Source organism: Ranitomeya imitator, chromosome 1 (genome assembly GCF_032444005.1).
Source record: "Ranitomeya imitator isolate aRanImi1 chromosome 1, aRanImi1.pri, whole genome shotgun sequence".
NCBI classification, from domain to species: Eukaryota; Metazoa; Chordata; class Amphibia; order Anura; family Dendrobatidae; genus Ranitomeya; species Ranitomeya imitator.
Window position 1 is genome coordinate 494,161,000 of NC_091282.1, and position 27,092 is coordinate 494,188,091.

At 44.1% G+C, this 27,092-nt stretch overlaps 1 protein-coding gene across 4 annotated transcripts in view; it reads left to right on the top strand.

The window, feature by feature from the left end:
- SLC24A2 (solute carrier family 24 member 2) overlaps positions 1–27,092 on the top strand; it is a 548,803-nt gene that overhangs the window by 81,336 nt on the left and 440,375 nt on the right. The gene's annotated exons all lie outside the window — the stretch shown is intronic.

Below are 27,092 nucleotides of genomic sequence, written 5' to 3' on the forward strand. Positions count from 1 at the left end.
TGAATCTGACAGCTGAGGGTTGCAGCTGTGAGTTTTGTCTGGCTCATTATAAAAAATACGGGGGAACCCACGTCGTTTTTTTTTAAATACCGTATTTATTTACAGCGCAGGAGCTGCAGATGAATTCTCCCATCCACCCCTCCTGCTGTCACTGTTAGCAGCAGCAGGGTTAGGCTGATTGAAGTAATAGTCCTACCATCCACCGCCTGCTGTCTCTTTTATTACTTAAATGTAACTCTCATTCTCCCGTGCTCGCACCGATTGCCGGCGGAGCAGGGGAGAATGATGAGAGCCGTGTTCAGCACCCGGCTCTGGGGAACAGAGCTTACTGTAACGCTTCTTCCCTGGCGCCCGTCCGTGTGGTACTGATGCGGCACACGTATCCCACACGTGTGCCGCAAGTATCACACAGGCATTGCCATCTCTGGTACCGGAAATATCAGGACGTGTGAAAGAGGTGTTATAGGGGATTTTTCTGTTTGGTAGCTGTCACACACTAAAAGACACTTTTTATTGCAAAAAATATTTTTTGCATCACCACATTTTGAGAACTATAATTTTTTCATATTTTCGCCCACAGAGTCATGTGTGGTCTTGTTTTTTGTGGGTCCAGTTGACGTTTTTATTGGTACCATTTTTGGGCACATGAAATTTTTTCATCGCTTTTTGTTCCATTTGTGCGAGACAGAATGAGCGTCTATACTGAGGGGGCGTCTATACCGTTCCGCGTGTGTTAAAATTGCTAAGGCAGTTTTATTCTTCGGGTTTTGCGATTACAGCGATACCTCATTTATATCTTTTTTTTATGTTTTGGCGCTTTTATACAATAAAAGCTATTTTATATAAAAAAATAATTATTTTTGCCTCGCTTTATTCTGAGAGCTATAACTTTTTATTTTTCCAGTGATTGAACTGTATGGGGGCTTGTTTTTTGCTGGACAAGATGACATTTTCAGCAGTACCATGATTATTTATATCCGTCTTTTTGATCGCTTGTTGTTCCACTTTTTGTTTGGTGGTATGATGATAAAGCATTGTTTTTTGCCTTGTTTTTTTATGGGGTTCACTAAAGGTGTTAACTAGTGGGACAGTTTTATAGGTCGGGTCATTACGGACGCTGGGATACCAAATATGTGTACTCTTATTGTTTAGATTTTTTTTAATTCAAATATTTATTTAGTGATAGAATAAATATTGATATTTTATTATTTTTTTAAAATATTTTTACAATTATTTAATGTTTTTTCTTTTAATTCATTCTATCTTTTACACTTTGTCCCACTATGTGACACTCATTTTGTGCGGGCTGATCGCTTCTATTGCATGCATTTGAAGCAGCATCTGCATGCTATAGAAGCTGTCACCACTGCAAACCCTGCACACTGACCGGAGAGACTTCCTGACATGCAATGGGCATGACAAGAAGTTTCTCAGCTCTGGTAACCAAGATGTCGTCATGACGACATCGGGTTACCATAGCAGTGATCTGGACCCCGTGTCACGCCGCAGGGTCTCAGATCCAAAGGCAGAGGGCCCTGTCATGTTCGATCATAGTATTGTGGGGTTTAAAGTGCCAGGAACGGTCTGTGACTGCTCCTAGCACTTAGTACCAGGTGTCAGCTGTGAGAATCAGCTGACACCAGGCCGCGATCGGCCGCACACCACCCATGTGCGCGGCCGATCGCTATGACCTACTATTCCATCCATGGGAAGTAAAGCCCAGGTCACATGCATGGAATAATATGTCCGATGGCAGAGAGGGGTTAAAGGGCCTCTGTCACCCCCTCCAGCCGTTATAAACTAAAAGAGCCACCTTGTGCAGCAGTAATGCTGCATTCTAACAAGGTGGCTATTTTAGTTTTTGGTGCATTTACTCCCAAAATAAAGCGTTTTATAACTTCTCCAAAATACCTGTCTTTAAACAGGGAGGCAGGTCTTAACCCCCCTGCTTGAAACGCCACACTGCCGTCACTCAAATCTTCAGGGGCGCCTGGCGCCGCCCCCTCCACGCTGTTTTCCCATGAAATCCGGCGCCTGTGCTGTTTAGTACTGGCTGGTGCAGGCGCAGTGAGCTCTGGTCGTCTGACGTCACAGCCAGGCTTGCAGACTGCGCCTGCACCAGCCAGTACTAAACAGCGCAGGTGCCGGATTTCATGGGAAAACCGCGCGGAGGGGGCGGCGCCCGGCGCCTCTGAAGATTTGAGTGACGGCGGTGTGGCGTTTCAAGCAGGGGGGTTAAGACCTGCCTCCCTGTCTAAAGACAGGTATTTTGGAGAAGTTATAAAACGCTTTATTTTGGGAATAAATGCACCAAAAACTAAAAGAGCCACCTTGTAAGAATGCAGCATTACTGCTGCACAAGGTGGCTCTTTTAGTTTATAACGGCTGGAGGGGGTGACAGTGGCCCTATAAAATTACGCGGGAGCCCACACAATTTTTTTGTCATTTTTTTTCTTTAAAATTAACAGTTGCTGTCTGGTTACAACCTATGACCCTTAGTTCTGTTAACGCTCCTACATAAGCTGGTGAAAATGTGTGTTGTTGTGATTGTGTGTTTGTGTTTACTTAGCGTCTTAATTAGGAGGGTGTCAGGCTGACACCCTCATTGCTAAGCCTAGATCTAGGTTTCTATGACAGATGCTGACACCAAGCCTAAGGCTATGTGCACACGTTGCAGATTAGGCTTAGGTGCTTTTTTGCTGCGGTTTTCTTGCGGATTTGCTGTGTTTTTTACCCCTGCGGTTTTCTATAATGGAATGGGTACAAAAACGCTGCAGATTCACAAAAAAAGAAGTGACATGCTACTTCTTTCAAAACGCAGCGTTTCCGCAGCGGATTTTCCGCAAAGTGTGCACAGAATTTTTTTTTCTCATTGATTTACATTGTACTGTAACTCAATTGCGGATCTGCAAAGTTTCTGCACCTCAAAAAACGCTGCGGATCCGCAGAGAATCCGCAACGTGTGCACATACCCTTAATTCCATTACTCTGATGCTACTGCATCAGCATGAAAAAGGTGTTGTTGAACTAAGAAATTACATCACAAAACTTTTCAAAAATATATATTTATTTAGCTCAAAAAAGAATTCATTGTTGTACAAAAACGCTTGCAAAAACGTATGCAAAAACATGCGTTTTTCCACAGCGTTTTTCCTGCCAAGAGATGCAGAAACCCTGCAGAAATTTCTGCAAGCAAATACTCAACATGCACACATAGCCTTACAGTAGCTACTTGTTTTTTGTTAAAGGGAACCTGCCACCCCCAAAATCGATGGTGAGGTAAGCTCACCATCATCAGGGGCTTATCTACTGCATTCTGTAATGCTGTAGATAAGCCGCCGATGTTACCTGAAAGAGGAGAAAAAGAGGTTAGATTATACTCACCCAGGGCGGTCCCGCTGCGGTCCGGTCAAATGGGTGTCTCAGGTCCGCTACGGCGCCTCCCATCTTCATTCCATGACATCCTCTTCTGGTCTTCATGCCGCGGCTCTGGCGCAGGCGTACTTTGTCTGCCCTATTGAGGGCAGAGCAAAGTACTGCAGTGCGCAGGCACCGGGCCTCTCTGACCTTTCCTGCGCACTGCAGTACTTTGCTCTGCCCTCAACAGGGCAGACAAAGTACGCCTGCGCCGGAGCCGCGGTGTGAAGACCAGAAGAGGACGTCATGGAATGAAGATGGGAGGGGCTGTTCCGGACCAAAGACACCCACCGGAGCAGGACCACCCCTGGGTGAGTATAATCTAACCTCTTTTTCTCCTCTTTCAGGTAACATCGGCGGCTTATCTATAGCATTACAGAATGCTGTAGATAAGCCCCTGATGACGGTGAGCTTACCTCACCATCGATTTTGGGGGTGACAGGTTCCCTTTAACCCCTTCGCGCCACGCGCCATACTAGTACTGCGCTGCCGACACTGCATTTGTGCCAGCAGCAGTACCCCGCAGCAATGCCCACGATCGGCGCTATCGCCGATCGTGGGCATTTAACCCCTCTGATGCCGCTGTCAGTAGTGACAGCGGCATAGAGGGGGATCGCGCAGGGACGGGGGCTCCCTGCGCTCTCCCACCGGAGCAACGCAATGAGATCGCGTTGCTCCGGTGACCCGGAAGGAGTACCCGGATCCAAGATGGCCGCCGGACTCCTTCCGGGTCATGAAATGACCTGGCTAGCCGGCGCCTGCTGAGAGCAGGCGCTGGAAAGCCAGCTAAACTGCCTGTCAGATCGTTGATCTGACAGTGTGCTATGCACAGTGTCAGATCAACGATCTGATCTAATACAGAGATGTCCCACCCTGGGACAATGTTAGAAAGTTAAAAAAAAAAAAAATAGAATGTGTAAAAAAAAAAAAAAATCCCCAAATAAAAAAAAAAAAAAACATTTCCCAATAAATCCATTTATTTATGTAAATTAAAAAAAAACAATAAATGTACACATATTTGGTATCGCCGCGTCCGTAACGACCCGCTCTATAAAACTATCCCACTAGTTAACCCCTTCAGTGAACACCGCAAAAAAAAAACAAGGCAAAAAACATTGCTTTATTATCATACAGGCGAACAAAAAGTGGAATAACACGCGATCAAAACGACGGATATAAATAACCATGGTACCGCTGAAAACGTCATCTTGTCCCGCAAAAAAAAAGCCACCATACAGCATCATCAGCAAAAAAATAAAAAAGTTCTCAGAATAATGCGATGCAAAAACAATTATTTTTTTTATATAAAATAGTTTTTATTGTGTAAAAGTGCCAAAACATAAAAAAAATTACATAAATGAGGTATCGCTGTAATCGTACTGACCTGAAGAATAAAACTGCTTTATCCATTTTACCACACGTGGAACGGTATAAACGCCCCCCCTAAAAGAAATTCAGGAATTGCTGGTTTTTGTTCATTCCGCCTCCCAAAAATCGGAATAAAAAGCGATCAAAAAATGTCATCTGCCAGAAAATGTTACCAATACAAACGTCAACTCGTCCCGCAAAAAACAAGACCTCATATGACTCTGTGGGCCAAAATATGGAAAAATTATAGCTCTCAAAATGTGGTGATGCAAAAACTATTTTTTGCAATAAAAAGCGTCTTTTAGTGTGTGACAGCTGCCAATCATAAAAATCCGCCAAAAATCGCTATAAAAGTAAATCAAACCCCCCTTCATCACCCCCCTAGTTAGGGAAAAATAATAAAATGTAAAAAAATGTATTTATTTCCATTTTACCATTAGGGCTAGGGTTAGGGCTAGGGTTAGGGCTAGGGTTGGGGTTAGGGTTTCAGTTATAATTGGGGGTTTCCACTGTTTAGGCACATCAGGGGCTCTCCAAACGCGACATGGCGTCCGATCTCAATTCCAGCCAATTCTGCTTCGAAAAAGTAAAACGGTGCTACTTCCCTTCCGAGTTCTCCTGTGTGCCCAAACAGTGGTTCCCCCCAACATATGGGGTATCAGCGTTCTCAGGACAAGTTGGACAACAACTTTTGGGGTCCAATTTGTCCTGTTACCCTTGGCAAAATAAAAACATAGAGGATAAAATATCATTTTCGTGGAAAAAAAAATATTTTTTATTTTCACGGCTCTGCGTTATAAACTGTAGTGAAACACTTGTTGGTTCAAAGCTCTCACAACACATCTAGATAAGTTCCTTGGGGGGTCTAGTTTCCAATATGGGGTCAATTGTGGGGGGTTTCTACTGTTTAGGTACATCAGGGGCTCTGCAAATGCAACATGACGCCTGCAGACCAATCCATCTAAGTCTGCATTTCAAATGGCGCTCCTTCCCTTCCGACCTCTGCCGTGCACCCAAACAGTGGTTCCCCCCAACATATGGGGTATCAGCGTTCTCAGGACAAGTTGGACAACAACTTTTGGGGTCTAATTTGTCCTGTTACCCTTGGGAAAATAAAAACGTGGGGGCTAAAATATCATTTTCGTGGAAAAAAAATATTTTTTATTTTCACGGTTCTGTGTTATAAACTGTAGTGAAACACTTGTTGGTTCAAAGCTCTCACAACACATCTAGATAAGTTCCTTGGGGGGTCTAGTTTCCAATATGGGGTCACTTGTGGTGGGTTTCTACTGTTTAGGTACATCAGGGGCTCTGCAAATGCAACATGACACCTGCAGTCCATTCCATCTAAGTCTGCATTTCAAACGGTGCTCCTTCCCTTCCGAGCTCTGCCATGCACTCAAACGGTGGTTCCCCCCCACATGTGGGGTATCAGCGTACTCAGGACAAATTGGACAATAACATTTGTGGTCCAATTTCTCCTGTTACCCTTGGGAAAAAAATTGCGGGCTAAAACATCATTTTATGGAAAGAAAAAATGATTTTTTAATTTTCACAATGCTACATTCTAAACTTTAGTGAAACAATTGGGGGTTAAAAGTGCTCACCACACATCTAGATAAGTTCCTTAGGGGGTCTTCTTTCCAAAATGGGGTCACTTGTGGGGGGTTTCCACTCTTAAGGCACGTCAGGGGCTCTCCAAATGCGACATGGCGTCCGATCTCAATTCCAGCCAATTTTGCATTGAAAAGTCAAATGGCACTCGTTCCCTTCCGAGCTCTGCCATGCGCTCAAACAGTGGTTTATCCCCATATATGAAGTATCGGCGTACTCAGGATAAATTGCACAACAACTTTTGGGGTCCAATTTATCCTGTTACCCTTGGGAAAATAAAAAATTTGGGGCAAAAAGATCATTTTTTGTGAAAATTAATGTAAAATATTTTTTACGGCTCTACATTATAAACTTCTGTGAAGCACTTGGAGGTTCAAAGTGCTCACCACACATCTAGGTTAGTTCCTTAGGGGGTCTACTTTCCAAAATGGTGTCACTTGTGGGGGTTTCCACTGTTTAGGCACATCAGGGGCTCTCCAATCGTGACATGGGCTCCGATCTCAATTCCAGCAAATCTTGCATTGAAAAGTCAAATGGCGCTCCTTCCCTTCCGAGCTCTGCCATGTGCCCAAACAGTGGTTTACCCCCACATATGGGGTATCGGCGTACTCAGGACAAATTGTACAACGACTTTTGTGGTCCAATTTCTCCTGTTACCCTTGGTAAAATGAAACAAATTGGACCTGAAGTAAAAATTTTGTGAAAAAAAAGTTAAATGTTCAATTTTTTTAAACATTCAAAAAATTCCTGTGAAGCACCTGAAGGGTTAATAAACTTTTTGAATGTGGTTTTGAGTACCTTGAGGGGTGCAGTTTTTAGAATGGTGTCACTTTTGGGCATTTTCTGTCATATAGACCCCTCAAAGTCACTTCAAGTGTGAGGTGGTCCATAAAAAAATGGTTTTGCAAATTTTGTTGCAAAAATGAGAAATCGCTGGTCAACTTTTAACCCTTATAACGTCCTAACAAAAAAAATTATGTTTCCAAAATTGTGCTGATGTAAAGCAGACATGTGGAAAATGTTGTTTATTAACTATATTATGTGCTATAACTCTCTAATTTAAGGGCATAAAAACTAAGAGTTTGAAAATTGCTAAATTTTCATAATTTCCGACAAATTTTTGTTTTTTTCACAAATAAATGCAAGTCATATCGAATAAGTTTTACCACTATCATGAAGTACAATATGTCACGAGAAAACAATGTCAGAATCACCAGGATCCGTTGAAGCGTTTCAGAGTTATGACCTCATAAAGTGACAGTGGTCAAAATTGTAAAAATTGGTCCTGTCACTTAGGTGAAAAAAGGCTTTGGGGTGAAGGGGTTAAAGGGACTCTGTCACCTGAATTTGGAGGGAACAATTTTCAGCCATGGAGGCGGGGTTTTCGGGTGTTTGATTCACCCTTTCCTTACCCACTGGCTGCATGCTTGCTGCAATATTGGATTGAAGTTCATTCTCTGTCCTCTGTAGTACATGCCTGCACAAAGCAATCTTGCCTTGCGCAGGCGTCTACTATGGAGGACAGGGAATGAACTTCAATCCAATATTGCAGCCAGCATGCAGCCAGTGGGTAAGGAAAGGGTGAATCAAACACCCGAAAACCCCGCTTCCATGGCTGAAAATTGTTCCCTCCAAATTCAGGTGACAGAGTCCCTTTAAAGTCACAAAAAGGAATGTGGATTATTTAAACTGCAATCTGTTTGCTGAAGACTGGACTGGATATGGAGTCTATAGAAGCTCTTAGTCTTTATCCTTAAAGACGTTGTGCCATGAACAAAAGTATATCTTGCTGGAACATGGTCTGATCATCCACAGCTCCTGGCCAAGGGAGGAAGCAAAAGAGAGGAGACAGAGAGGACAACATTGGATCACAGCTAATTATTTCTGTGAGGAAAAATATTGTTTATAAACAGTCTTTGAAATGTTTTTCTCACAAAAGGAATCGGCTGTGATCCCATGCTGTGATGTCTGTATACTCTTCTTGCCTTCTCCCCTGCTCAGGAGTTGTGATATGTTCAGACCATGTTCCTGCATGCATGGTTAGATAACGCCATTACACATTAAATAGCAGGGGCATATTTATAAGATTATCACTGCACAGAAACATTATTTTTAAATGCCCAGTTGTGTAGTTTATTTTTATTCCAAGATATTTTGATTAAAATATACTTTTGTTCATGGCACAACCACTTTAACCTTCCAAGGAGGTGTGCACTTGCTGCAAGAGGATTTCCTCATCATGAACCCCAGAATAATATTGGAATGATAGTAGTAATGCTATCATAATAGAGCTGAAAGACGTCACTAGCGGATCTATCGTAATGTGACAATCCAGGGGATATACATAGTCAATAGATTTATTTTTCCCCTTAAAGCGAATCTATTAGCAGGATTTCACCCCCTAAATTTTTTTGTGATGTAAGAAAGCAGGAGGTAAGCTTCTTAATGGCAAACATGTGCCACTGAGTTTGTTGGCATCTGTAATATAAAAATATGTACCAGTGACACTAGATTACTGAGAGGGTTAATTTGACTGGATTTTGGGTCCAGGATTTAGGTCAACCAAAAGAGTCTGTATGAAAAAATGTTGATCCATAATACAAGGCCTGGATCTTACATGCCTAATAACAGCAGCTGGGTAAGCTCAGCAAAGTGGAGTTGTGATGAAGCTAAACAGAAGTGTGTTTGTTTGGTGAATGTGTTTCATACTACTTGGGCTAGTTCTGCCTGGAATACCGAGATTGTTGAGGCTGCTACCAGTGGCATACCTAGAGTACGATGGGCCCAGGTGCAGGATTTGGGCCCCCAATCCTGATATACAGTACACACCAAAAGTTTGGACACACCACCTCATTTAAAGATTTTTCTGTATTTTCATGACTATGAAAATTGTAAATTCACACTGAAGGCATCAAAACTATGAATTAACACATGTGGAATTATATACTTAACAAAAAAGGGTGAAACAACTGAAAATATGTCTTATATGTTCTAGGTTCTTCAAAGTAGCCACCTTTCTCATGATGAGCTTCAAGAGGTAGTCACAGGAAATGGTTTTCACTTCACAGGTGTGCCCTGTCAGGTGTAATTAGTGTGATTTCTTGCCTTATAAATGAGGTTGGGACCATCAGTTGTGTTGAGCAGAAGTCTGGTGGATACACAGCTGATAGTCCTACTGAATAGACTGTTAGAATTTGTATTATGGCAAGAAGAAAGCAGGTAAGTAAAGAAAAACGAGTGGCCATCATTACTTTAAGAAATGAAGGTCAGTCAGTTCGAAAAAATGGGAAAACTTTGAAAGTGTCCCCAAGTGCAGTTGCAAAAACCCTCAAGCGCTACAAAGAAACTGGCTCACATGAGGACTGCCCCAGGAAAGGAAGACCAAGAGTCACCTCTGCTTCTGAGGATAAGTTTATCCGAGTCATCAGCCTCAGAAATCGCAGGTTAACAGCGGCTCAGATTAGAGACTAGGTCAATGCCACACAGAGTTCTAGCAGCAGACACATCTCTACAACAACTGTTAAGAGGAGACTTTGTGCAGCAGGCCTTCATGGTAAAATAGCAGCTAGGAAACCACTGCTAAGGACAGGCAACAAGCAGAAGAGACTTGTTTGGGCTAAAGAACACAAGGAATGGACATTAGACCAGTGGAAATCTGTGCCTTGGTCTGATGAGTCCAAATTTGAGATCTTTGGATTCCAACCACCGTGTCTTTGTGCGACGCAGAAAAGGTGAACGGATGGACTCTACTTGCCTGGTTCCCACCGTGAAGCATGGAGAAGGAGGTGTGATGGTGTGGTGGTGCTTTGCTGGTGGCACTGTTTGGGATTTATTCAAAATTGACGTCATTCTGAACCAGCATGGCAACCACAGCATCTTGCAGCGGCATGCTATTCCATCCGGTTTGCGTTTAGTTGGACCATCATTTATTTTTCAACAGGACAATGACCCCAAACACACCTCCAGGCTGTGTAAGTGCTATTTAACCAAGAAGGAGAGTTATGGGGTGCTACGCCAGATGACCTGGCCTCCACAATCACCAGACCTGAACCCAATCGAGATGGTTTGTGGTGAGCTGGACCGCAGAGGGCCAACAAGTAGTAAGCATCTCTGGGAACTCCTTCAAGATTGTTGGAAGACCATTTCCAGTGACTACCTCTTGAAGGTCATCAAGAGAATGCCAAGAGTGTGCAAAGCAGTCATCAAAGCAAAAAGTGACTACTTTGAAGAACCTAAAATATAAGACATATTTTCAGTTGTTTCACACTTTTTTGTTAAGTATATAATTTCACATGTGTTAATTCATAGTTTTGATGCCTTCAGTGTGAATTTACAATTTTCATAGTCATGAAAATAAAGGAAAATCTTTAAATGAGATGGTGTGTCCAAACTTTTGGTCTGTACTGTGTATATATATATATATATATATATATATATATATATGTATATATATATATATATATATATATATATATATATATATACGAGGATGTCCTCCGTCCTGGTATATATTCCAGATCCTGGTATATATGTCCCTTGTCTTGTCTTGGACCCATCCTGGTATATATATATCCATCCCCCATCCAGGTGTATTTGTCCCTTATCCTAGTATATATATTCCCAGTCTTGGTATATATTCCTTATTCTGGGCCCCATCCTGGTATATATATATCCCCCGTCCTAATATATATATATATATATATATATATATATATATATATATATACTCTATTTTTGTATTTGTCCCTTATCCTGATTTATGTCCCTTATGCTGGTCCCTATGCTGGTGTATGCCCCTGTCCTGCTGCTGTTCTTTAAAAAAAAAACAAAAAAAACAATTATACTCACCTTCCCTCCACTCCCCCGCCACGTGGCTTCCTCTTCTGAAGACAGTATCTAACTTCAGTGTGCAAGCGACGGGAGTGAATGACGTTACTGCCATGTGCCCCCAGTCATGTGCACGCTGACATCAGCTACTGGCCTCTGATTGGCCGGTAGCATGTAATGCCACGCACGGACTCAACGCCCTTCTACTTGAAATTTCTGCTAGCTTTGGTGGACATCCTGGTTGCAGTCGCGACCTCTGCGGTTGCGGTCGTTACGCCCCAGGCTGCTACATTTACTTTGTTTATTGTACCAGAAGAAAAGACTCTCTATATTATGCATTTCTACTGAAGGAAGGCTGTTTTCATTTTGGAGCTATACAGTTTATGATGGCCAATAAACCTTATGTTGCTTTGATATAACAACCCTGCGCATGTGCGTATCCAAGCGGCTACCAGAGAAATGAAACAATTCAATGTGCATGTAGCTCATTCAAAGGCAAGTGCAACAATAACTTTAGATGGCCAGTCCGCTCCTCCATTACTGAGAAATCAGTGTTTGAACTAATATACAAATAAGCCTGTAGCACTGAACCTCTGTAACTCAAGCTCTATTCACCACTCAGGAGCGCTACTCACCACTGCTTCTTTGTCTAAAATCACACAGCATAAAACCTGTCTGACAAGCAGGAGGAGGCAGACCTAGAAGGAGGGAATAAAGCTAAAGTGACAACCTCATCTACATACAAGTTCAAACTCTGTGTGACAACACAAGGCATTTATTCTTAATAATGCAGACATCTATTTTAAGTAGGCCAGGAGGCACAAACTTATCTTTATGTTGAGTTTTGAATATGTGTGTTTTTCTTTGGTTGGTCAAGAACCAACCTCCTCACTGACCTGTGGATGATGACCTGAGCCGCAGACATTATAAAGAAGCATTGCTATCGTTCTGAAAGAAGAATCAATTAACTTGCCAGAGCAACATCAAGGACAACATGGCTCCATCAAGGGGGACACAGATTTGACTTTCTACAGTATGTCAGCTTAGGGGACCATGGCCACAGTTGGAAAAACACAGATCTACCGTACTTAACTGAATATCACTGAACCCATGGATGCATTTGGGGAAACCAGGTTGGGACCATCCTGTCACCCGACCCCATGGATACTTTGTGAGAATCCAGGTTGAGACCATCTGGTTACCTCACCATGTGCCTGAATGGACTGTCAACTTCCTAAGCTTTTCATTACCTCTTTGGGGGTGCCCGCCAAAAGCGGGGTGCAACTGGTGGGAGTAGTGGAAGTCTTGGAGTCACAGCTGCTTTAAATTCGGCAAGTCGGCGGAAGGGTGAGACTCTAATTTTGCACCATCTTGGGTATTTTGCTGGGACTGTTCTATATGTTATTGTTTGTGTTGTGGTTCAATAAAGTATTGCCACTGTTTTACCCTTACCCTGTGTTGTCTGAGTAATATTTTGCCCATAAAAGGAGAGCAAGCGTTCAGTGGGATAAGCCCTGGTCTATGTGGACTAGAGTACCCACTGACCCCTTGTCTCCACACTGTGATTTCTCAGTTATGGATTAACGGATTTTTCATTTAAGGACTTGCTAGACTTGTCTTGAAAGAGCGGCATACGCATATAAATAGGGGGTTGAAATTCTGACATAATTCCCTGTAATTACATTTTAGAAGCAGTTGTATATTCTATACTCCATAAAACAACACGACATCTCATTCATCACAGATCTATCTAAAGCTTTTAATATACACTATATATAGAAATGCAGGTGACACACAGCCATTCTTCAGACCTTAATATGTGTTAGTTTCACACTTAACAAGCGTGAATTTTAAAAATTACTTTTTGGTTTAGTGCCATGTAAGATGCAACTCTTCTTGTGCTTTTCCTCAGATGGTTGGATTTATTGCTAAATGTCCATATTAAATTAAAGCTTTTTAGGTTGGTTGCACATAAACAATTTTTTAGCATTTTACTGGCATTTCCAATAAAATTCTGCATGTTATTTAAAAGTTTATATCCTACATAGTATCTTTCTTCTTGGCAGAATATATCCTATATAATAATCGCCAGTTGGGACTTCCGGCCTCTGTCCCCGAATCCCATAAGGCACCGCAGCAGTGCTACTTGCGCAGGCTCAGATCGTGGCCGCAAGGCCACGAACTGCACCTGCGCAAGTAACATACACGTCTCCGCTATTCCCGTGCATGCGCAGTAACAGCCACAAATGCATGCTCTACCCGCGCATGCGCGGTAACGACGCCGCTATTACTGCGCCTGTGTGGGGAATAGCGGTGACGTCTATGTTTCACCGCACTCCTGATGCGATAGCATCGGGCCTATTTCTAGTATAATATATGGAGCACACACAGCTCTCCTGTATACTGTATATATAATATATGGGGCGCACACTGTCCTCCTGTATAATTTATATATAATATATGGGATGCACACAGTCCTCCCTTATGCAGTATCTATTTATATAATTGCCTTGTAATGTTTTCATTTCCTGTTCTGTCCACATGTCACCGTATCCCAGAATTCCAAGCGGTGGAAGTTCACCGACCGCCATATTGGGACACCCAAGTGATGGGTGTCTCTATATGGAAACTGCTGATGGTACCAACACTGTCACACCACACACACACACACTCACATTCACACTCACACACATTCACACTCTCACACATTCGCACTCACACTCTAACACTAACACTCTCACATTCACACACTCATACTCACATTCACACTCTCACATTCATACTCACACACTCATGCAGCCTCTTGCGCAGTACGACCAGCAGGACATAATAATAATAATAATCTTTATTTTTATATAGCGCTAACATATTACGCAGCGCTTTACAGTTTGCACACATTATCATTGCTGTCCCCGATGGGGCTCACAATCTAAATTCCCTATCAGTATGTATTTGGAATGTGGGAGGAAACCGGAGAACCCGGAGGAAACGCACGCAAACACAGAGAGAATATACAAACTCTTTGCAGATGTTGTCCTTGGTGGGGTTTGAACCCAGGACTCCAACGCTGCAGTGCTAACCACTGCACCACCGTGCTGCCAACATCGTCACGAACACGCCGCCGCCGGGGTCAGCCGAATGATTCACTGACTGCCGCCATCTTTGTACAGGAGGAGCACATGCGCAGTTTTAATGTGACCGCCGCTATCTGTTTGCACAAAGATGGCGGCGGTCTGATTTACTGTACCTGCGTGAATTCCGCGCAGGTGCAGTGAATCATTTGGCTGATCCCAGCGGCAGATGCGCGACAAGTTTACATGCAGAGGAAGCCGGTCACATTAAAGGGGTTTTCCCATGAGCGAAAGTTTATTTTAAAAATTGACCGTGTGCAGAGCATACTACATCTCCTTGGCAGGGGAGGAAGAAAAGATAATACTGGCATTACAGCAGGGGATCACAGTGGATTCATTTTGTGAGATAAAATATTTCACTGACTATTTTAAAAAAAATAAAATATTTTACCTCACAAAATGTATCCTCTGCAATCTCCTGCTGTCAATATTGTCTTTTGCTTCCTCCCCTGCCCATGAGATGTAGTATGTTCGGTACACGGTCAGACACAGACAATTTCTAAAGTGAACTTTTGTTCGTGGGAAAACTCCTTTAAAAAGCAAATATCAACGCCATCTTGGCTCCTCCTAAAAAGTATGCAAATGACAATGAAAAGAAAGCAGCAAAGGCACAACTATAAAGACAACAAAGGGAAAATGAGTCTCTTGAAGAGCAACAGCATCGTTGGGACGAAAACAATGCATACAAGCGTAGACGTCAAGCACATTAGTCCCCTGATGCAATAGTCATTAGATTATCACAGGATGCCATTAGGCAAAAACAGTGCCGCATGCCTGCCCCCATCGTGACATCACCGCCCTCCTGATAACATAGCATCGGGCCTCTATCAAGTACCGGTATATTATAATTATCAGAGTTGGCCGTAATTAGAAAATTAGAATTCGCCTGCTTTGCTGAATTATAAAAAATGCAGCAACTATATTCGCCACAAATTGCAAACACAGTAGTTTGACAAAAAATGGCTTTACCTACCCACTAACCATGAATGGAGAAAAAGTTTTGATATTCTCAGAAAAAAGGCCAAGAAAGCAAAAATTCTGCCGGGTATGTAAACTTTTGAGCACAACTGTACATGCAAATGCTATCCAATTGCAATGCGATTTTAAAATGAACTTTTACATTGGGTGATTTTCTGTGTAATTTACACATTGTTTTCCAAGGAAATTGTTATGTTTGCTAATGACAGGTGTTATGAAGGCAATCCAGAAACACAGTGTGCTTAGCGATCAGAGAGCACACAGTGATCTGACAAATACCCAAAAATACAAGAACGAGCTCTGAGACGTGGAAACTCTGTAGACTGCACACCTGATCCTATCCTAAACACAACTAAAAGCGGCTGTGGATTGCGCCTAACAACTACCTAGGCAACTCGGCACAGCCTAAGAAACTAGCTAGCCTGAAGATAGAAAAATAGACCTGACTTGCCCCAGAGAAATTCCCCAAAGGAAAAGGCAGCCCCCCACATATAATGACTGTGAGTAAGATGAAAAGACAAAACGTAGGGATGAAATAGATTCAGCAAAGTGGGGCCCGATATTCTAGGACAGAGCGAGGACAGTAAAGCGAACTTTGCAGTCTACAAAAAACCCTAAAGCAAAACCACGCAAAGGGGGCAAAAAAAAAACCCACCGTGCCGAACTAACGGCACGGCGGTACACCCTTTGCGTCTCAGAGCTTCCAGCAAAACAAAAGACAAGCTGGACAGAAAAAAAGCAACAAAAAAGCAAAAAGCACTTAGCTATACAGAGCAGCAGGTCACAGGAACGATCAGGAGAAGCTCAGATCCAACACTGAAACATTGACAAGGAGCAAGGATAGCAGCATCAGGCGGAGTTAAGTAATGAAGCAGTTAACGAGCTCACCAGAACACCTGAGGGAGGAAGCTCAGAAGCTGCAGTACCACTTGTGACCACAGGAGTGAATTCAGCCACAGAATTCACAACAGTACCCCCCCCCTTGAGGAGGGGTCACCGAACCCTCACCAGAGCCCCCAGGCCGACCAGGATGAGCCGCATGAAAGGCACGAACAAGATCGGAAGCATGAACATCAGAGGCAAAAACCCAGGAATTATCTTCCTGAGCATAACCCTTCCATTTAACCAGATACTGGAGTTTCCGTCTAGAAACACGAGAATCCAAAATCTTCTCCACAATATACTCCAATTCCCCCTCCACCAAAACCGGGGCAGGAGGCTCAACAGATGGAACCATAGGTGCCACGTATCTCCGCAACAACGACCTATGGAATACATTATGTATGGAAAAGGAGTCTGGGAGGGTCAAACGAAAAGACACAGGATTGAGAACCTCAGAAATCCTATACGGACCAATAAAACGAGGTTTAAATTTAGGAGAGGAAACCTTCATAGGAATATGACGAGAAGATAACCAAACCAGATCCCCAACACGAAGTCGGGGACCCACACGGCGTCTGCGATTAGCGAAAAGTTGAGCTTTCTCCTGGGACAAGATCAAATTGTCCACTACCTGAGTCCAGATCTGCTGCAACCTATCCACCACAGAATCCACACCAGGACAGTCCGAAGACTCAACCTGTCCTGAAGAGAAACGAGGATGGAACCCAGAATTGCAAAAAAATGGAGAAACCAAGGTAGCCGAGCTGGCCCGATTATTAAGGGCGAACTCAGCCAACGGCAAAAAGGACACCCAATCATCCTGGTCTGCAGAAACAAAACATCTCAGATATGTTTCCAAGGTCTGATTGGTTCGTTCGGTCTGGCCATTAGTCTGAGGATGGAAAGCCGAGGAAAAGGATAGGTCAATGCCCATCCTACCACAAAAGGCTCGCCAAAACCTTGAAACAAACTGGGAACCTCTGTCAGAAACAATATTCTCAGGAATGCCATTCAACCGAACCACATGCTGAAAGAACAAAGGTACCAAATCAGAGGAGGAAGGCAATTTAGCCAAGGGCACCAGATGGACCATTTTAGAAAAGCGATCACAGACCACCCAAATGACTGACATCTTTTGAGAAACGGGAAGGTCAGAAATGAAATCCATCGAAATATGTGTCCAAGGCCTCTTTGGGACTGGCAAGGGCAAAAGCAACCCACTGGCACGAGAACAGCAGGGCTTAGCCCTAGCACAAATCACACAGGACTGCACAAAAGTACGTACATCCCGTGACAGAGATGGCCACCAGAAGGATCTAGCCACTAACTCTCTGGTACCAAAGATTCCAGGATGACCAGCCAACACCGAACAATGAAGTTCAGAGATAAGTTTATTAGTCCACCTATCAGGAACGAACAGTTTCTCTGCTGGACAACGATCAGGTTTATTCGCCTGAAATTTTTGCAGCACCCGCCGCAAATCAGGGGAGATGGCAGACACAATGACTCCTTCCTTGAGGATACCCGCTGGCTCAGATAAACCCGGAGAGTCGGGCACAAAACTCCTAGACAGAGCATCCGCCTTCACATTTTTAGAGCCCGGAAGGTACGAAATCACAAAGTCGAAGCGGGCAAAAAATAACGACCAACGGGCCTGTCTAGGATTCAAGCGCTTGGCAGACTCGAGATAAGTCAAGTTCTTATGATCAGTCAATACCACCACGCGATGCTTAGCTCCTTCAAGCCAATGACGCCACTCCTCGAATGCCCACTTCATGGCCAGCAACTCTCGATTGCCCACATCCACATCATAATTACGCTCAGCGGGCGAAAACTTCCTGGAAAAGAAAGCACATGGTTTCATCACTGAGCAATCAGAACCTCTCTGTGACAAAACCGCCCCTGCTCCAATCTCAGAAGCATCAACCTCGACCTGGAACGGAAGAGAAACATCTGGCTGACACAACACAGGGGCAGAACAAAAACGACGCTTCAACTCCTGAAAAGCTTCCACAGCAGCAGAAGACCAATTAACCAAATCAGCACCCTTCTTGGTCAAATCGGTCAATGGTTTGGCAATGCTAGAAAAATTACAGATGAAGCGACGATAAAAATTAGCAAAGCCCAGGAACTTTTGCAGACTTTTCAGAGATGTCGGCTGAATCCAATCCTGGATGGCTTGGACCTTAACTGGATCCATCTCGATAGTAGAAGGGGTAAAGATGAACCCCAAAAATGAAACTTTCTGCACACTGAAGAGACACTTTGATCCCTTCACAAACAAAGAGTTAGCACGCAGGACCTGAAAAACCATTCTGACCTGCTTCACATGAGACTCCCAATCATCTGAGAAGATCAAAATGTCATCCAAGTAAACAATCAGGAATTTATCCAGATACTCACGGAAGATGTCATGCATTAAAGACTGAAACACAGATGGAGCATTGGCAAGTCCGAACGGCATCACTAGATACTCAAAATGACCCTCGGGCGTATTGAATGCAGTTTTCCATTCATCTCCTTGCCTGATTCTCACCAGATTATACGCACCACGAAGATCTATCTTAGTGAACCAACTAGCCCCCTTAATCCGAGCAAACAAGTCAGATAACAATGGCAAGGGATACTGAAATTTAACAGTGATCTTATTAAGAAGGCGGTAATCAATACACGGTCTCAGCGAACCATCCTTCTTGGCTACAAAGAAGAACCCTGCTCCCAGTGGTGATGACGATGGGCGAATATGTCCCTTCTCCAGGGATTCCTTCACATAACTGCGCATAGCGGCGTGTTCGGGCATGGATAAATTAAATAATCGACCTTTAGGGAATTTACTACCAGGAATCAAATTGATAGCACAATCACAATCCCTATGCGGAGGTAGAGCATCGGACTTGGGCTCTTCAAATACATCCTGATAATCAGACAAGAACTCTGGGACCTCAGAAGGGGTGGATGACGAAATCGACAAAAATGGAACATCACCATGTACCCCCTGACAACCCCAGCTGGATACCGACATGGAATTCCAATCCAATACTGGATTATGGGTTTGTAGCCATGGCAACCCCAACACGACCACATCATGCAGATTATGCAACACCAGAAAGCGAATAACTTCCTGATGTGCAGGAGCCATGCACATGGTCAGCTGGGCCCAGTATTGAGGTTTATTCTTGGCCAAAGGTGTAGCATCAATTCCTCTCAATGGAATAGGACACCGCAAAGGCTCCAAGAAAAACCCACAACGTTTAGCATAATCCAAATCCATCAGATTCAGGGCAGCGCCCGAATCCACAAACGCCATGACAGAAAACGACGACAAAGAGCATATCAAGGTAATGGACAGAAGGAATTTGGACTGTACAGTACCAATGACGGCAGACCTAGCGGACCGCTTAGTGCGCTTAGGACAATCAGAAATAGCATGAGTTGAATCACCACAGTAGAAACACAGACCATTCAGACGTCTGTATTCCTGCCGTTCAACTCTAGTCATAGTCCTATCGCACTGCATAGGCTCAGGTTTAACCTCAGGCAGTACCGCCAAATGGTGCACAGATTTACGCTCGCGCAAGCGTCGACCGATCTGAATGGCCAAAGACAAAGACTCATTCAAACCAGCAGGCATAGGAAATCCCACCATGACATCCTTAAGAGCCTCAGAGAGACCCTTTCTGAACAAAGCTGCCAGCGCAGATTCATTCCACAGAGTGAGTACTGACCATTTCCTAAATTTCTGACAATATACTTCTATATCATCCTGACCCTGGCACAAAGCCAGCAAATTTTTCTCAGCCTGATCCACTGAATTAGGCTCATCGTACAGCAATCCGAGCGCCAGGAAAAACGCATCGACACTACTCAATGCAGGGTCTCCTGGCGCAAGAGAAAATGCCCAGTCTTGAGGGTCGCCGCGCAAAAAAGAAATAATAATCAAAACCTGTTGAATAGGATTACCAGAAGAATGAGGTTTCAAGGCCAGAAATAGCTTACAATTATTTTTGAAACTTAGAAACTTAGTTCTATCTCCAAAAAACAAATCAGGAATAGGAATTCTTGGTTCTAACATAGATTTCTGATCAATAGTATCTTGAATTTTTTGTACATTTATAACGAGATTATCCATTGAAGAGCACAGACCCTGAATATCCATGTCCACACCTGTGTCCAGAATCACCCAAATGTCTAGGGGAAAAAAAAAAAGTGAACACAGAGCAGAAAAAAAAAAAAAATGATGTCAGAACTTTTTCTTTCCCTCTATTGAGAATCATTAGTATGGCTCCTTGTACTGTTATGTTTGCTAATGACAGGTGTTATGAAGGCAATCCAGAAACACAGTGTGCTTAGCGATCAGAGCGCACACAGTGATCTGACAAATACCCAAAAATACAAGAACGAGCTCTGAGACGTGGAAACTCTGTAGACTGCACACCTGATCCTATCATAAACACAACTAAAAGCGGCTGTGGATTGCGCCTAACAACTACCTAGGCAACTCGGCACAGCCTAAGAAACTAGCTAGCCTGAAGATAGAAAAATAGGCCTGACTTGCCCCAGAGAAATTCCCCAAAGGAAAAGGCAGCCCCCCACATATAATGACTGTGAGTAAGATGAAAAGACAAAACGTAGGGATGAAATAGATTCAGCAAAGTGGGGCCCGATATTCTAGGACAGAGCGAGGACAGTAAAGCGAACTTTGCAGTCTACAAAAAACCCTAAAGCAAAACCACGCAAAGGGGGCAAAAAAAACCCCACCGTGCCGAACTAACGGCACGGCGGTACACCCTTTGCGTCTCAGAGCTTCCAGCAAAACAAAAGACAAGCTGGACAGAAAAAAAGCAACAAAAAAGCAAAAAGCACTTAGCTATACAGAGCAGCAGGTCACAGGAACGATCAGGAGAAGCTCAGATCCAACACTGAAACATTGACAAGGAGCAAGGATAGCAGCATCAGGCGGAGTTAAGTAATGAAGCAGTTAACGAGCTCACCAGAACACCTGAGGGAGGAAGCTCAGAAGCTGCAGTACCACTTGTGACCACAGGAGTGAATTCAGCCACAGAATTCACAACAGGAAATATTCACTAGGCTGGACAGAGGTAGAAATGGAACACTGTCTCTTTAAAAACATGCTTGGTTTATTAAATGCAGCAGAAGCCAAGATGGAAAAAAGTAAAATTGGCCCTTTAGGCAAAACAAAACAAAACATAGTCCTCCTATCAGGGATCAGCCGACTCAGGGTTAGCAATGTCCACAGTTTGGGTCCTTTAACACAGGCACAAACACTTCCCTGGAGTGCTTCCTCTTCAGACACTGGACACTGCAGCCTTTGGAGGCCAGCTACATAAGCCTCAGATCACACCCTGGGGTGGAGATAAGGTGGACATCCTCCCACCTGCTCTATGGATGTCCACATAAAAGCCAGCCCATTATGCAAATTAACTTAACCCCTCACAACACTTAGTGTGCTGGAGGAAAAACTCTGGGTTTTATGTTATGACCTGGTGGTCAGGACAATAATGGACCTGGTGGTTAAGAGGACACAGAATGACCTGATAGTTACTGATAATATAGGACGAGCTCTGGGACCTGGGAACTCTGCTGACCGCAATCCCTAATCCTATCACACACTCTAGAAATAGCCGTGGATTGCTCCTAACGCTCCCTATGCAACTCGGCACAGCCTAAGGAACTAGCTAGCCCTGAAGATAGAAAAATAAAGCCTACCTTGCCTCAGAGTAATTCCCCAAAGGAAAAGGCAGCCCCCCACATATAATGACTGTGAGTAAAGATGAAAATACAAACACAGAGATGAAATAGATTTAGCAAAGTGAGGCCCGACTTACTGAACAGACTGAGGATAGGAAAGGTAGCTTTGCGGTCAGCACAAAAACCTACAAAAAGACCACGCAGAGGGCGCAAAAAGACCCTCCGCACCGACTCACGGTGTGGAGGCGCTCCCTCTGCGTCTCACAGCTTCCAGCAAGCAAGACAACAATCAAAATAGCAAGCATGACAGAAAAATAGCAAACCAGAGAAAAACAAGCAGGCACTTAGCTTCTGCTGGGAAGACAGGTCACAAGAACGATCCAGGAGTGAACTAGACCAATACTGGAACACTGACAGGTGGCATGGAGCAAAGATCTAAGTGGAGTTAAATAGAGTAGCCAGCTAACGAATTAACCTCGTCACCTGTGGAAGGAAACTCAGAAACACCCACAGCCACCAGATGAAGTCCATGGATAGAACCAGCCGAAGTACCATACATGACCACAGGAGGGAGCCCGACAACAGAATTCACAACAGTACCCCCCCTTGAGGAGGGGTCACCGAACCCTCACCAGAGCCCCCAGGCCGACCAGGATGAGCCAAATGAAAGGCACGAACAAGATCGGCAGCATGAACATCAGAGGCAGAAACCCAGGAATTATCTTCCTGACCATAACCCTTCCACTTGACCAGGTACTGGAGTTTCCATCTTGAAATACGAGAATCCAAAATCTTCTCCACCACATACTCCAACTCCCCCTCAACCAACACCGGGGCAGGAGGATCAACGGATGGAACCACAGGCGCCACGTATCTCCGCAATAACGACCTATGGAACACATTATGGATGGCAAATGAAGCAGGAAGGGCCAAACGAAATGACACAGTATTGATAACCTCAGAAATCTTATACGGACCAATGAAACGAGGCTTAAACTTAGGAGAGGAAACCTTCATGGGAACATAATGAGACGACAACCAAACCAAATCCCCAACACGAAGTCGGGGAGCCACACAACGCAGGCGGTTAGCGAAACGTTGAGCCTTCTCCTGGGACAATGTCAAATTGTCCAGCACATGAGTCCAAATCTGCTGCAACCTATCCACCACAGTATCTACACCAGGACAGTCCGAAGACTCAAACCTGTCCTGAAGAGAAACGCGGATGGAAACCAGAATTGCAGAAAAACGGCGAGACCAAAGTAGCCGAGCTGGCCCGATTATTAAGGACGAACTCAGCCAACGGCAAAAAGGACACCCAATCATCCTGATCAGCAGAAACAAAGCATCTCAGATATGTTTCCAAAGTCTGATTAGTTCTTTCGGTTTGGCCATTTGTCTGAGGATGGAAAGCCGAGGAAAAAGACAAATCAATGCCCATCCTAGCACAAAAGGATCGCCAAAACCTCGAAACAAACTGGGAACCTCTGTCAGAAACGATGTTCTCCGGGATACCATGTAAACGAACCACATGCTGGAAAAATAATGGCACCAAATCAGAGGAGGAAGGCAATTTAGACAAAGGTACCAAATGGACCATCTTAGAAAAGCGATCACAAACTACCCAAATGACCGACATCTTTTGAGAGACGGGGAGATCCGAAATAAAATCCATAGAAATATGCGTCCAGGGCCTCTTCGGGACCGGCAAGGGCAAAGCAACCCACTGTCACGAGAACAGCAGGGCTTAGCCCGAGCACAAGTCCCACAGGACTGCACAAAAGAACGCACATCCTGTGACAAAGAAGGCCACCAAAAGGATCTAGCCACCAAATCTCTGGTACCAAAGATTCCTGGATGCCCAGCCAACACTGAACAATGAATCTCAGAGATAACTCTACTAGTCCATCTATCAGGGACAAACAGTTTCTCCGCTGGGCAACGGTCAGGTCTATCAGCCTGAAATTTTTGCAGCACCCGCCGCAAATCAGGGGACATGGCAGACAAAATTACCCCCTCTTTGAGAATACCCGCCGACTCAGGAACACCCGGAGAGTCAGGCACAAAACTCCTTGACAGGGCATCAGCCTTCACATTTTTAGAGCCCGGAAGGTACGAAACCACAAAATCAAAACGGGAGAAAAATAACGACCATTGAGCCTGTCTCGGATTCAACCGTTTGGCAGACTCAAGATAAGTCAAATTCTTGTGATCTGTCAAGACCACCACGCGATGCTTGGCTCCCTCAAGCCAATGACGCCACTCCTCGAATGCCCACTTCATGGCCAACAACTCTCGATTACCAACATCATAATTGCGCTCAGCAGACGAAAACTTTCTAGAAAAGAAAGCACATGGCTTCATCACCGAGCCATCAGAACTTCTTTGCGACAAAACAGCCCCAGCTCCAATCTCAGAAGCATCAACCTCAACCTGGAACGGGAGCGAAACATCTGGCTGGCACAACACAGGGGCAGAAGAAAAACGACTCTTCAACTCCTGAAAAGCCTCTACAGCTGCAGAAGACCAATTGACCACATCAGCACACTTCTTGGTCAAATCAGTCAACGGTTTAGCAACACTAGAAAAATTAGCGATGAAGCGCCGATAAAAATTAGCAAAGCCCAGGAACTTTTGCAGGCTCTTCACAGATGTCGGCTGAGTCCAATCGTAAATGGCCTGGACTTTAACAGGGTCCATCTCGATAGTAGAAGGGGAAAAAATGAACCCCAAAAATGAAACCTTCTGAACTCCAAAGAGACACTTTGACCCCTTCACAAACAAGGAATTCGCACGAAGGACCTGGAACACCATTCTGACCTGCTTCACATGAGACTCCCAATCATCCGAAAAGACCAAAATATCATCCAAATACACAATCAGGAATTTATCCAGGTACTCTCGGAAGATGTCATGCATAAAGGACTGAAATACTGATGGAGCATTGGAAAGCCCGAATGGCATAACCAGGTACTCAAAATGGCCCTCGGGCGTATTAAATGCTGTTTTCCATTCATCGCCTTGTTTAATACGCACAAGATTATACGCCCCTCGAAGATCTATCTTGGTGAACCAACTAGCCCCTTTAATACGAGCAAACAAATCAGACAGCAACGGCAAAGGATACTGAAATTTGACTGTTATTTTATTGAGAAGGCAGTAATCAATACAAGGTCTCAAAGAACCATCCTTCTTGGCCACAAAAAAGAACCCTGCTCCTAACGGTGATGACGACGGGCGAATATGGCCTTTCTCCAAGGATTCCTTTATATAACTTCGCATAGCGGCGTGTTCTGGCACAGATAAATTGAACAATCGGCCCTTAGGAAACTTACTACCAGGAATCAGATTAATTGCACAATCGCAATCCCTATGAGGAGGTAGGGCACTGGCTTTGGGCTCATCAAATACATCCCGATAATCCGACAAAAACTCTGGAACTTCAGAAGGAGTGGAAGACGAAATAGACAAAAATGGAACATCACCATGTACCCCCTGGCAACCCCAGCTGGACACAGACATAGATTTCCAGTCCAATACAGGATTATGAACCTGTAGCCATGGCAACCCCAAAACGACCACATCATGCAGATTATGCAACACCAGAAAGCGGATATCCTCCTGATGTGCAGGAGCCATGCACATGGTCAATTGGGTCCAGTACTGAGGCTTATTCTTTGCCAAAGGCGTAGCTGTTGTGAATTCTGTTGTCGGGCTCCCTCCTGTGGTCATGAATGGTACTTCGGCTGGTTCTGTCCATGGACTTTCTCTGGTGGCTGTGGGTGTTTCTGAGTTTCCTTCCACAGGTGACGAGGTTAATTCGTTAGATCGCTGCTCTATTTAACTCCACTTAGATCTTTGCTCCATGCCACCTGTCAATGTTCCAGTATTGGTTTAGTTCACTCCTGGATCGTTCTTGTGACCTGTCTTCCCAGCAGAAGCTAAGTGACTGCTTGTTTTTCTCTGGTTTGCTATTTTTCTGTCCAGCTTGCTATTTTGATTGTTGTCTTGCTTGCTGGAAGCTCTGGGACGCAGAGGGAGCGCCTCCGCACCGTGAGTCGGTGCGGAGGGTCTTTTTGCGCCCTCTGCGTGGTCTTTTTGTAGGTTTTTGTGCTGACCGCAAAGCTACCTTTCCTATCCTCAGTCTGTTCAGTAAGTCGGGCCTCACTTTGCTTAATCTATTTCATCTCTGTGTTTGTATTTTCATCTTTACTCACAGTCATTATATGTGGGGGGCTGCCTTTTCCTTTGGGGAATTTCTCTGAGGCAAGGTAGGCTTTATTTTTCTATCTTCAGGGCTAGCTAGTTTCTTAGGCTGTGCCGAGTTGCATAGGGAGCGTTAGGAGCAATCCACGGCTATTTCTAGTGTGGTTGATAGGATTAGGGATTGCGGTCAGCAGAGATCCCACATCCCAGAGCTCGTCCTATATTATCAGTAACTATCAGGTCATTCCGTGTGCTCTTAACCATCAGGTCCATTATTGTCCTGACCACCAGGTCATAACAGTACAGGTGGCCCAAAGTACTAATGCATCTCAATAGAGGGATAAGAGAAGTTCTGAGACCATTTTTTTTTCTTTGCAGTGTGTTTTGTCTCTCTTTTCCCCTTTACATCTGGGTGGTTCAGAACACAGGTGTAGACATGGACATTCAAGGTCTGTCCTCTTTGATGCATAATATCACTATAAGTGTAGAAAGCATTCAAGATTTTGTGGTTCAGAATCTGATGTCAGAGCCTAGGATTCCAATTCCTGATTTGTTTTTTGGTGATAGATCTAAGTACTTGAATTTCAAAAATAATTGTAAATTGTTTCTTGCCTTGAAACCTCGCTCCTCAGGTGACCCTGTTCAACAAGTAAAGATCATTATTTCTTTGTTACGTGGTGACCCTCAAGACTGGGCATTTTCCCTTGCGCCAGGAGATCCGGCATTGCGTGATGTTGATGCGTTTTTCCTGGCGCTTGGATTGCTTTATGACGAACCTAATTCAGTGGATCAGGCAGAGAAAATCTTGCTGGCTCTGTGTCAGGGTCAGGATGAAGCGGAGATATATTGTCAGAAGTTTAGAAAGTGGTCTGTGCTCACTCAGTGGAATGAATGTGCCCTGGCGGCAATTTTCAGAAAGTGTCTTTCTGAAGCCCTTAAGGATGTCATGGTGGGATTTCC